The sequence below is a fragment of the Diceros bicornis genome, chromosome 5 (genome assembly GCF_020826845.1).
Source record: "Diceros bicornis minor isolate mBicDic1 chromosome 5, mDicBic1.mat.cur, whole genome shotgun sequence".
Lineage (NCBI taxonomy): Eukaryota > Metazoa > Chordata > Mammalia > Perissodactyla > Rhinocerotidae > Diceros > Diceros bicornis.
The window spans coordinates 10,519,072-10,531,681 of NC_080744.1; the positions used below are offsets into that span (position 1 = coordinate 10,519,072).

Below are 12,610 nucleotides of genomic sequence, written 5' to 3' on the forward strand. Positions count from 1 at the left end.
AAGGACCTGGTTATATTCAAGTCATACCCTGTGCCATATTATATCAAGCCCTAAAATTGGAGAATCGAATGGTATCTATACTGCATAGTGGTTCGTGGGTTTGAAATGGTTAAACAGTAAAACATGGGAAATATAACAGCATCCAGGAAGATGATACAGGCACCGGAGCAAAAAACACACACTCACAGGAGAGGCACGCAGAAGCACAAAACAGCGGAAAGACACAGACACAGGGTATGCTGGAGGAAAACAAAACTGCCACTAGAAAACAACTGTCTAAAGACTGCCCTGATAAATGGATGTGCAATACGTCCCACAGCAGAAGGGCACAGGGCAAAAACAGCAAGGATACCAGGAAGACGACGGGCATAACATGAAGATGAATGCAGTGCAGCCTCCCAGACTGTTAGGATCCAGTCCATGTCCACACCGGGAAAGAGCAGGCGAGGAGCAGCCTTTAACAACAGCCACCATTGAGTGATTGCCTCCCACGTGCCAGACGCCGTCTTAAGTGCTTTATAGACATTTCTTCATTTGATCCTCAAAACTACCCTGCAACATAGATATTATTAGCTCATTTTATTGGTCAAGACACTGAAGTGTGAAGTACTTGAGGAATTTCCTATTTAGTAGTGTGACCACCACTTAGACTCAATGATTCTGACTTCAACACCCTGGATTCTCCCAGGTTATAATGCTACTTTTTAGAGACTAGAACTATAGCAACATTTCGCCTGTACAGTCTTGTGTCAATTCCACATTTCAAAATTCAGCAAGTATATTCTCCTTTTGAATAAAGGAGTTATGACACCTCAAGGATACCACTGCAAAATGAAAATCTTACTTTTTTGAGAATTTTTAAAATTATTTAATATCCTCCCAATCAAAGGAGAGATAATCACTCCCTGAAAAGTATTTTAGAAGCAGAAACTGGAGAGAAAAATAAATTTTTCTACTCCTTGAAACGGTTTTCCACATCTCCTTCCCCTGCCCTCCCTGACACGTTTAGTGTCAACGTGAGAATTGCAGACATCAAAAAACAGAACAAATGTCAATTTTATTTTTCATTATAGTTCTCTGGGAATTTTTTCATAGTAAAACATAGTAAATAGTCCACATATTAGCATTTCCTGATGTTACTTAATAGAAAGAGAATTTGAAAACAAGTTTTTCACCAACAAAAATTGAAAAATAAAATCATTTTCTGACAGAAAATAGGTCTGATTTGGTTTCTTGGCAGACAATGATTTCTCAATTAGGTTAATGGCAAACATTTTCCATAAATTTATAATTTAATTCTGTTCATCTAAGGTCAAAATTATATTTAGAGTACATTATATGATAGAAGCATTTTATCAAAAATACAGTGGTGGCAAAAGTGCATTGAAATTAATGATAATGCCCAATGCTTTCTTAATGTGTACAATAAACAAGGTACCACAAGTAACAGCTATAATTAATAGCCATTTAATCAGTCTTGATAAATTATTTTTGGAAAATCTCCCAGAAATTGGGAAAATGAATAGCCCTAATGACTGAATAACAAATACTTTTATAATTTGAAGATTTTTATCCCTCAATTCTTGGCTTTCAAAAACAAAAAAAAAAAAAACTGAAGCAGAACCTAATCAAGTTGCCAATTGCCAATTTAAAAATAATTTATAACGATGGATCACTGTGTGATTTTTAGCATATAGCTGGAAGGAGTTCAAAGAATTGACTGACGTATGATGTCAGCTAGAATCCAGCCAGAAACCAAACTAGACATTTCAAACAGAGGAGATTTAATATTGGGAATAGGTTTCATTGTTGTTAAAGCTATCAGAGGAAAAAAAAAAAAGAATTTGAAGTAACTCAGAGGTAACTGCAGGAAGCAGCTACAACCCCAGGGGTTGGGGGAATCCAGGGGAAGAAGAGGAACACTGTAGGGCTAGCGCACAGCCCTCTGAGGAGGAAGGGGTGCTTTACAACCACTGTGGAGTAGGGCACAGCAGGGCTGGGTCTGGCTCTGAGAGCACCAAAAGAAACTCGGGAGCAACCAGCTGCAGTTGGAGCATCACTGACTAGTATAGAGAAAACAGGAAGGAATTCCTCTTTTCCCTCTGCCTGCCTTCTGGTCTCCCCCTAGAGGCCAGCCAGCAGAGGGGTCTGGCAAATGCACTCTTCTGAATCCCAGCGCCTGCATCCCACAGAGGAGTAGAGCAGAGTGAGTTTAGGAATAAGAAACAATAGCAAATAAACAGCACTTGCAGCTATAACAAAACTCTATTCCAATCTACCTTTTTATATGAACAAATTTTTCAGTTGTCATATCTACAGAAATAAAAAATAGAAATCAGTATTCCTTATTCTATAAATAATATTCATTCACAAGTATATGAACTAATTAGGGAAATTAACTCATCTCATTAATAATGCATTTCCAATAAAAGTTTTTGAATGACTATTTACCAAAATTTCTCATTTATTTATGCTGCTTTGTCAATAGTGAACTAACAATTAATGATGACAATCGAGAAAAAGAAAGTTAAACATTTAGAACACTATTGCCACTGGAAATTTAATTATTTCAATTTATACATATTTGTTTGCAGAAAATTATTAAAGAGTAATCAGTGAAAGACTTCCAAGCATAGGAGAGAAGTCAAGATGGCGGAGTAAGCAGACTCTGAACTCACCTCCTCCCACGGACATAGCCAATTTGCAACTACTTGTGGAAAAATTACCCCTGAGAGAGAACTGAAAACTGGATAAGAGGAACTCCTGCAACAAAGGACAATCCTAATCGAGGTGGAAGAGGCAGAAACTCCCTTCTGGAGAGAAAAAATGCCGCCTTCACAAGCCGCCAGCTTCACGGCCACCCAGGAGCAGCCCACAGGTACACAGCCCTCCCTGGAGGAGCGGAGCCCTGAGCCGGGGAGCACCCCCACTGGGGGCATTTTGTAGACCCAGCACAATTAGGATGAGTGGCATAATATCTGACTTTGCCTGCTACTAAAACATTGGGGAGTAACCCCAGAAAAGCTGGTTCACAAAGAAATTAAAACCAGCTCTTCAAGGGCCCACGTGGAAACTCACCTGTTTCAGAAAGCAACCTAAAATCACCAGAAAGAAAGGTACACAGTGTTTTGGTGAAAAGAAACTCACCTGATAGGCCCTGAGTGCATCTGGTGAGAGGTAAGACCTCTCCAGGGACTGGGACATTGGCGGCGCCCATTGTTGTGGCCTGGTGTGGGCGTGCTGACACAGACGCCATTGGAGTTCTCCCTGGGGCCTGCTAGCCCAGGTCTGCCCCACCCACTAGAGCACCGATTAAATTCAGCTCAGCCAGGGCAGGCAGCCCACCCTAGAGACTGGCCCCACCCAACAACAAGCCCTCAGACAACTTGTGGGCCTGCATAGATTGGTGACTGGATTCTCTGCAGCCTGGCAACTGAGGCACATCAGTGGGGCAGGGTGTGCACAAGCAGTGGGTGGAGAGTGTGAGGCAGTGGTGGAGTGTGAGGGGCTCACGTCATAGAGAGACTGGGTCCACTTCAGGAGGTCAGGGCACGCACACAGGGCAGGACTGTGTTGACTGTGTGTGGACCTGTGGGCAGCAGGGCTTGTCAGCTGCAGAAGACTTATGCTTCTCAAAGACACATAGGGGGTTTGCCCCACCTTCCACAGCCTGAAACAATTGGGTGGTCCCGTGCCTGAGGCCAGGCCCACCCAGCTGCAGTCCTCAGAGAGCTGACAAGAGACCTAAAGGCTGGAGGCTTATAGCAATTGCAAGCCCCTGAACCTAAAAACCTGACACGCTGGGGGCCTACTGACTTAAAAGAAATACTGCAACACAAATGTGCTATTAGAACTTGCAGCCAACTGTGCTGGGGGTCCCCACACCTGATAAAGAGACTAAAGGGCCCACAACAACTACAAGCAGCTGAGCATTGCAACAGCTGGCCAGGAGCATAACTCGGCCTCCCTGGGTGCCTACAGGGAGAGCAAGCAGGCCACAACAGAAGGACACACGTAGCCCACATAGGGGAAACCTCTGGAACATTGAGAACTGAGGGAAGCACACTGAAGGCCTCCTAAGGCATCACTTATATAAGGTCACCTATCCAAGAGCAGGAGACGTACCTGACCTACCTAGTATGTAGACACAAGCACAGGGAAAGAGGCAAAATGAGGAGGCAAAGGAATACATTCCAAGTAAGGGAATAGGACAAAACCCCAGAAAAGGAACTAAGTGGAACAGAAATGAGCAACCTACCCTACAGAGAGTTCAAACAAAGAGTGGTAAGGATGCTCACTGATCTGGGGAGAAGAATAGATGAACTCAGTGAGAATGTCAACAAAGAAATGGAAGATATAAAAAAGAATCAAACGGAAATGAAGAATACAATACTGGAAATGAAAAATTCACTAGAGGGACTCAAAAGCAAAGTAGAGGATACAGAAGAACGGATCTGCGAGCTGGATGAAAGACTAGAAGAAATTACCCAAGCTGAACAGGTAAAAGAGAAAAGAATTAAAAAGAGTGAGGACAGTCTAAGGGACCTCTGGGACAACATTAAGTGCACTAATATCTGTGTTATAGGTGTCCTGGAAGGAGAAGAGCGAGACAAAGGGGCAGAGAATCTATATGAAGAAATAATAGATGAAAACTTCCCTAACCTAAGGAAGGAAACAGACATCCAGATAGAGGAAGCACAGAGAGCCCCAAACAAGATAAACGCAATGAGGCTCACACCAAGACACATCATAATCAAAACGTCCAGAATTAAAGATAAAGAGAGAATCCTAAATGCCACAAGAGAAAGTCAAGTTACATACAAAGGAAACGCCATAAGGCTATCAGCTGACTTCTCAGCAGAAACTTTACAGGCTAGAAGACAGTGGCATGATATATTTAAAGTGCTAAAAGGAAAAAACTTACAGCAAAGAATACTCTACCCAGCAAGGTTATCATTCAAAATGGAAGGAGAGATCAAAAATTTCCCAGACAGGCAAAAGTTAAAGGAGTTTGTCACCAAGAAACCAGTGCTACAAGAAATGTTAAAGGGACTGATTTAAGGGGAAAAGAGAAGACCACAAATAGGAAAAATTATCTATTTCCATGATAAGAGAGTAATGGATACAAATGCACAAAAAAGAGGTTAGATATGATATCAGAAACATAAAATGAGGGAGAAGGGGAGTTAAAGAGTAGAGCTTTCAGACAGAGGTCAAACTAAAGAGACCATCAATTCTGTATAGAAGAAGGAAGGAACAGAGAAGGACTACTAAAACACAGAGAAAAAAAAGTTAAAAAATGGTAGTAAGTACATACTTATCAATAGCTACTTTAAACGTCAATGGACTAAATGCTCCAATTAGAAGGCAAAGGGTGGCTGACTGGATAAAAAAACAAGACCCATATATATGCTGCATACAAGAGACACACTTCAGACCTAAAGACACTCACAAACTGAAAGTGAAGGGATGGAAAACGATACTCCACGCAAATGGCAATGAAAAGAAAGCTGGGGTAGCAATACTCATATCAGACAAAATAGATTTTAAAACAAAAACTGTTAAAAAAGTCAAAGAAGGGCATTATATAATGATCAAGGGAACAATCCAACAAGAGGATATAACACTTGTAAATATCTATGCACCCAATGTAGGTGCACCTAAATATATAAAGCAATTATTAACAGACATAAAAAGAGAAATAGACAGTAACACAATAATAGTACGGGACTTTAACACTCCACTTACACCAACGAATAGATCATCCAAACAGAAGATTAATGAGTAAACATGGGCCTTAAATGACACACTAGAACAGCTGGACCTAGTAGATATATACAGAGCATTTCATCCAAAAAGCAAAGAATACACCTTCTTTTCAAATGCAAATGAAAATTCTCCAGGATTAATCACACATTACACCACAAAACAAGTCTCCATAAATTTAAGAAGATTGAAATAATACCAAGCATCTTTTCCCACCAAAACGGTATGAAACTAGAAATCAACGATACAAAGAAAATCAGAAAAGCCACAAATACGTGGAGAGTAAACAAAATGCTACTGAACAACGACTGGGTCAATGAATAAATCAAAGGAGAAATAAAAAAATAACTGGAGACAAATAAAATGAAAATATGACATGCCAGAATTTATGGGATATAGCAAAAGCGGTTCTAAGAGGGAAGTCTATAGCAATACAGGCCTATCTCAACAAACAATAAAAATCTCAAATGAACAATCTAACAATGCACCTAAAGATACTGGAAAAATAAGAACAAACAAAACCCAAAGTGAGTAGAAGAAGGGAAATAATAAAAATCAGAGCAGAAATAAATGAAATAGAGACGAAAAAAACAATAGAAAAAATTAATAAAACCAGAGCTGGTTCTTTGAAAAGATCAACAAAATTGACAAACCTTTAGCTAGACTCACCAAGAAAAAAAGAGAGAAGGCACAAATAAGTAAAATCAGAAATGAAAAAGGAGAAATTACAACAGACACCTCAGAAATACAAAAGATTATAAGAGAATACTATGAAAAGCTATATGCCAACCAGTTCAACAATCTGGAAGAAATGCATAAATTCTTAGCATCATACAACCTTCCAAAACTGGATCAAGAAGAAACAGAGAATTTGAATAGACCAATCATCAGTAAGAAGATCTAAACAGTAATCAAGAACCTCCCCAAAAATAAAAGTCCAGGACCAGACGGCTTCCCTGGTGAATTCTACCAAACATTCAAAGAAGACTTAATACCTATCCTTCTCAAACTCTTCCAAAAAATTGAGGAGGGGGGAAGCTCCCTAACTCATTCTACAAAGCCAACATTACCCTGATACCAAAACCAGATAAGGACAACCCAAAAAAAAGAAAACTATAGGCCAATATCACTGATGAACATTGATGCAAAAATCCTCAACAAAATATTACCAAATCACATACAACAATACATTAAAAAGATTATACACCATGGTCAAGTGGGATTTATTCCAGGTATGCAGGGATGGTTCAACATTTGCAAATCAATCAACGTGATACACCACATTAATAGAATGAAGAATAAAAATCACATGATCATCTCAATAGATGCAGAGAAAGCATTTGACAAGATATGGCATCCATTTATGATAAAAACTCTGAATAAAATGGGTATAGAAGGAAAGTACCTCAACATAATAAAGGCCATATATGACAAACCCACAGCTAATATCATCCTCAACGGTGAAAGACTGAAAGCTATCCCTCTAAGGACAGGAACCAGACAAGGATGCCCACCCTCACCACTCCTATTTAACATAGTACTGGAAGTCCTAGCCAGAGCAATCAGGCAAGAAAAAGAAATAAAAGGGATCCAAATTGGAAAGGAAGAAGTGAAACTGTCACTATTTGCAGATGACATGATTTTATATATAGAAAACTCTAAAGAATCCACCAGAAAACTTTTAGAAGTAATAAACAAATACGGTAAAGTTGCAGGATACAAAATCAACATACAAAAATCAGTTGCATTTCTATACACTAACAACGAAGTAGCAGAAAGAGAAATTAAGAATACAATCCCATTTACAATTGCAATAAAAAGAATAAAATACCTAGGAATAAACTTAACCAAAGAAGTGAAAGAGCTGTACACTGAAAACTATAAAACATTGCTGAAAGAAATTGAAGAAGACACAAAGAAATGGAAAGATATTCCATGCTCTTGGATTGGTAGAATTAACATAGTTAAGATGTCCATACTTCCTAAAACAATCTATAGATTCAATGCAATCCCTATCAAAGTTCCAACAACATTTTTCACAGAAATAGAACAAAGAATCCTAAAATTTATATGGAACAACAAAAGACCCCGAATAGCTAAAGGAATCCAGAGAAAAAAGAACAAAGCTGGAGGTATCACACTCCCTGATTTCAAAATATACTACAAAGCTATAGTAACCAAAACAGCATGGTACTGGCACAAAACAGACATACAGATCAATGGAATAGAATTGAAAACCCAGAAATAAACTCACACATCTATGGACAGTTAATCTTTGACAAAGGAGCCAAAAACATACAATGGAGAAAGGACAGTCTCTTCAACAAATGGTGTTGGGAAAACTGGACAGCCACATACAAAAAAATGAAAGTAGACCTCTACCTTACATCATACACAAAAATTAACTCCAAATGGATTAAAGACTTGAACATAAGACCTGAAACTATGAAACTTCTAGAAGAAAACATAGGCAGTATGCTCTTCGACATCAGTCTTAGCAACATATTTTCAAGCACCATGTCTGACTGGGCAAGAGAAACAATAGAAAAAATAAACAAATGGGACTACATCAAACTAAAAAGCTTCTGCACAGCAAAGGAAACCATCAACAAAAAGAGAAGACAACCTAACAATTGGGAGAAGATATTTGCAAACCATACATCTGATAAGGGCTTAATCTCCAAAATATATAAAGAACACATGCATCTCAACAACAAAAAAACTAACAACCCAATTAAAAAGTGGGCAAAAGACCTGAACAGACATTTCTCCAAAGAAGATATACAGATGGCCAACAGACACATGAAAAGATGTTCAAAGTCATTAACTATCAGGGAAATGCAAATCAAAACTACAATGAGATATCACCTCACGTCCGTCAGAATGGCTATAATTAACAAGACATGAAACAACAAGTGTTGGAGAGGATGTGGAGAGAAGGGAACTCTCATAAAATGCTGGTGGGAGTACAAACTCGTGCAGCCACTATGGAAAACAGTATGGAGATTCCTCAAAAAATCAAGGATAGAACTACCATATGATCCAGTTATTCCACTGCTGGGTATTTATCCAAAGAACTTGAAAACACCAATGCGTAAAGATACATGCACCCCTGTGTTCATTGCAGCGTTATTCACAATAGCCAAGACTTGGAAATAACCTAAGTGCCCATCAAGGGACAAATGGATAAAGAAGATGTGGTATATATACACAATGGAATACTACTCAGCCATAAGAAACGATGAAATCCAGCCATTTGTGACAACATGGATGGACATTGAGGGCATTATGCAAAGTGAAATAAGTCAGAGGGAGAAGGTCAAATACCGTATGATTTCCTTCATTAAGTAGTAGATAATAACAACAATAAACAAACACATAGAGACAGAGATTGGATTGGTCATTACCAGAGGGGAAGAGGGGAGGGAGGAGGGCGAAAGGGATAATTCGGCACATGTGTGTAGTGATGGGTTGTAATTAGTATCTGAGTGGTGAACATGATGTAATCTCTGCAGAAATAGAAGTATAATGATGTACCCCTGAAATTTATACAATGTTATAAACCAATGTTACTGCAATAAACAAAAAAAAATAGATAAATAAATAAATCCCTATTTGGCCCCCATACCCTCTTCCTTCATATCTAAGATGGGCTGCACTTTCTTTTCTACTAAGTGATCCATGTGCAACTTCAGAGTTTAAGATCATTATTGGCTTTTCTCACCTGACTACCAATTACCAAGCGATATAAATGTGAATGAGATTTCATTATTAGATATCACTTTTGATTACCTTGAAAAAAAAAAAAAAGACTTCCAAGCACAATAGTATATTACCTTAGGGAAAAACCGTGAGAGAAATGGAATGGAATACAAGTTCAAAAGGAAGAGAAATGATGAAAAACTTTTGACTATTGAAGTGAAAATATGATTGTTTATATATTTTTTAAATTATGGTTTTTCAATAAGTTATTATTTCTTGGATACATATTTATTGGATATACGTAAATTTTGTTTGAATTGTCAATATTTATAATATTCTGAAAATTATATTATTCGCAGCTACTTTAAAACTATGATGAAAAATTTGGATATCAACCTAAAAAAATGTATGTGAGAGTATATAACTCTTTGTTCATTTTTAAAATTATTTTAGGAGGTAAGCTAGCAAAAAAGGCTTAAAGAGCACAGAGGTAAACAGTGTTTATGCGGTTACCCTCTGATGGTGGTTCTCCTCTTCTCCCTTTCCAACTCGATATCCCTCACCTCCCATCCTCCCCAGAGACCTTCTCTCCTTTTCTACTCCAATTTCTCATATTCTTTTTTTCATTAAAAAAAAAGAAAAAAAATCTCATATTTTGCCTGCTATCCTTACTTCCCCCCACCAGTGAGTCTATTTAGTGAGTGAAATTTGTCATCTCATCAGTTGAGAAACAACACCTACTTTCTTGCAGTCTCCTCTCACGTCAAAGCTTTTGACCTGTTGTTGATACGTTATAACTCCAAAAGGAAATTCAGCCCAAGGTGAGAAAGTAAAATGCTAAAACATAAGTGCTGTAAGTATGTGAACATTTCAATGTCCTTGCAAAGACAAGACCTTTTAAACAGCTTCTCCAAAAAATATGAGATAATGAAATTTTATCCTTCAAGAATGGATTAGCGACTATAGAATAATCAGGAGAACAAATTGTTCTATTAAGTAACTTGGCAGTTAATTAGCTTCAGTATCTGCCTAATTCCACTCACCAAAACCTGCCAAATGAGAACAGGCTAAAGAAGGTAAGAAGTTGCATGATTTCCAGAACTTCCTCACCCAAGAGGCAACCTTACTTCACAATGGGTAAATGCTCTTTATACTAAGAAATTTAAAAATACTAGTTCTTTAACTCTCGTTTTGTCTAAATGATCTATTCAGTGAATGTCACACTTAAACTTTTGGCTACTACAACATAATTATCATCAATATCAATTCAACTTCTAATTTCCAAAACTAATTGTTTGCTAGTATAAGGAATTTACTCCAAACTATGTACAAGAATATAAGCATTTACATTTTAAATTTTCTTTAAAAAAAAAAGTAAGACTACACTACTTTAAAAGCCAGCCAGACAGTTCTTTCTCTGCAGGAGCTGCACTTTGAAGTAAGCAGCAGAACATGTCACACTACATCTCACATCCAGAATGTCAGTCTCAAAGATTCATTTTGTGATAGCACAACAGGTAATTTCTCAGTCAGATTTCCTCCTCGCCTCATCTAAATAGGGAGATTAGAAATAAGCATCAGATGCTTTGATGCGAAGACTGTACAATGTCCGCCAAGAGGCAAAAGGTGAAATGGTCTAGGGGTCTGTAATTCATTTCATCATAATTACATTTCATTGCCTGTGGCTTCTCCAGTAATTAAAAGCACAGTGTCAGTACTAAACAAGAGCTATGAGAAAATGTCAGCTCTCTCACCAAAGAAACATCACATTAGAGTAGGAAAGACTGTCAAAAGTTTGCTCCCTGAGTGAACACCCAAATATCGGGAGGAATATATGCACTTCTAAAGTAATAAAACGGAATCATCTATGCCGAGATTTTCATATTTTGTTCATTTTAGGTCAAATGAGAATATAAAAAAAGACTTTGTCAGGCATATCTCCAGCGGTTAATATTTCAATATTTGTTGAATGAATAAATCAATAGCATGAAAATGTCATAACTTGAGTCAGATTGGTATGCTCTCAGAAGCAAAATACTTCCAAATATTTGGAATTGAATCTCTTTCCAAGTTAATACCAGCACTTTGTTTCTATGAGACTATATTTTGTTCACATTACTTTACCATTGAACTTCAACCAATAGAGACACTAATTTTAGAAATTCTAGGGCAGAGATAACCAATAATTCTTTCTTAGTGGCAGCAAATGTTAGTAAACAGGAATATTCAGAAGAGATGCACTCAAAACACTGGCAGAAACACAATAAACATTTAATTAACAGCTAAACAATATCTGTAATAATGAAAATCACTTGCTTCCTAAAAATCAAATGTCGCCTCACCAAAAATCCTGCAAGCAATACATTCTCTACCCCATCCATTCTTCATACCCCTTCCCTTCTAATTCATGGAAAGAGAATAAGCATGGGTTGCTTAGATTTCTATCTCACTGAATTTAATAGTAAGTGACTGATCTGCATATCTCCCTGGACTACTGAAGGGATTTTTTTCACTTGACCTTTCTGCAAACATCTCGTTAAACCGTGTTCCACATGGAAGTCAGTTGGTTTGAACTCATTTTAACCAGTATGATCCAACATGGCAGACCAGTAAACTCTCAGGTCAGTGGTTAGCTTTTTAATAATTTTCCTTCATTTAAAACTGTGCGTTTTCTGACAAATTGTACACAAAACAATCAGGTTTGGGCTTTAATTAGGTTTCTGAGAGGCAACACAGAATTATATTAAATGTTCTCATCTTGGTGCTAACAGCCTGAAACAGCCTATGTTCTCTCTGTACTGGATGTACCATTATCATATTTTACTTATAAAAAATTAATAAGTGGTATTTCCCACCTATTTGAAGACTGAAGCAAATGTTATGCTATGCTGCACAGATCCCCCTTTTGCCACCAATGCACATATTTACCCAACTACTGGGAGTTTCATCTGTTAACTGTTCACAGCTCACAGCTTAGTCTTTCCCTAGGCATTACCTTCATCCAAAAGGTGCTTCGTTGCCAAGGTCACACTCCCTGCTTGAGACAAATTTGCATCCACAGCCTTACCAAAGCCACTGCCATTTACTCGGCCCCTTATTTCAGGATCCCATTATCATTCCCCCTGTGACCAAGGAGCCCAGC

At 38.0% G+C, this 12,610-nt stretch overlaps 1 long non-coding RNA gene across 7 annotated transcripts in view; it reads right to left on the reverse strand.

The window, feature by feature from the left end:
• The window catches only part of LOC131405649 (uncharacterized), a 147,717-nt gene that overhangs the window by 134,428 nt on the left and 679 nt on the right, over nt 1-12,610 (reverse strand). The window lies entirely within an intron of this gene.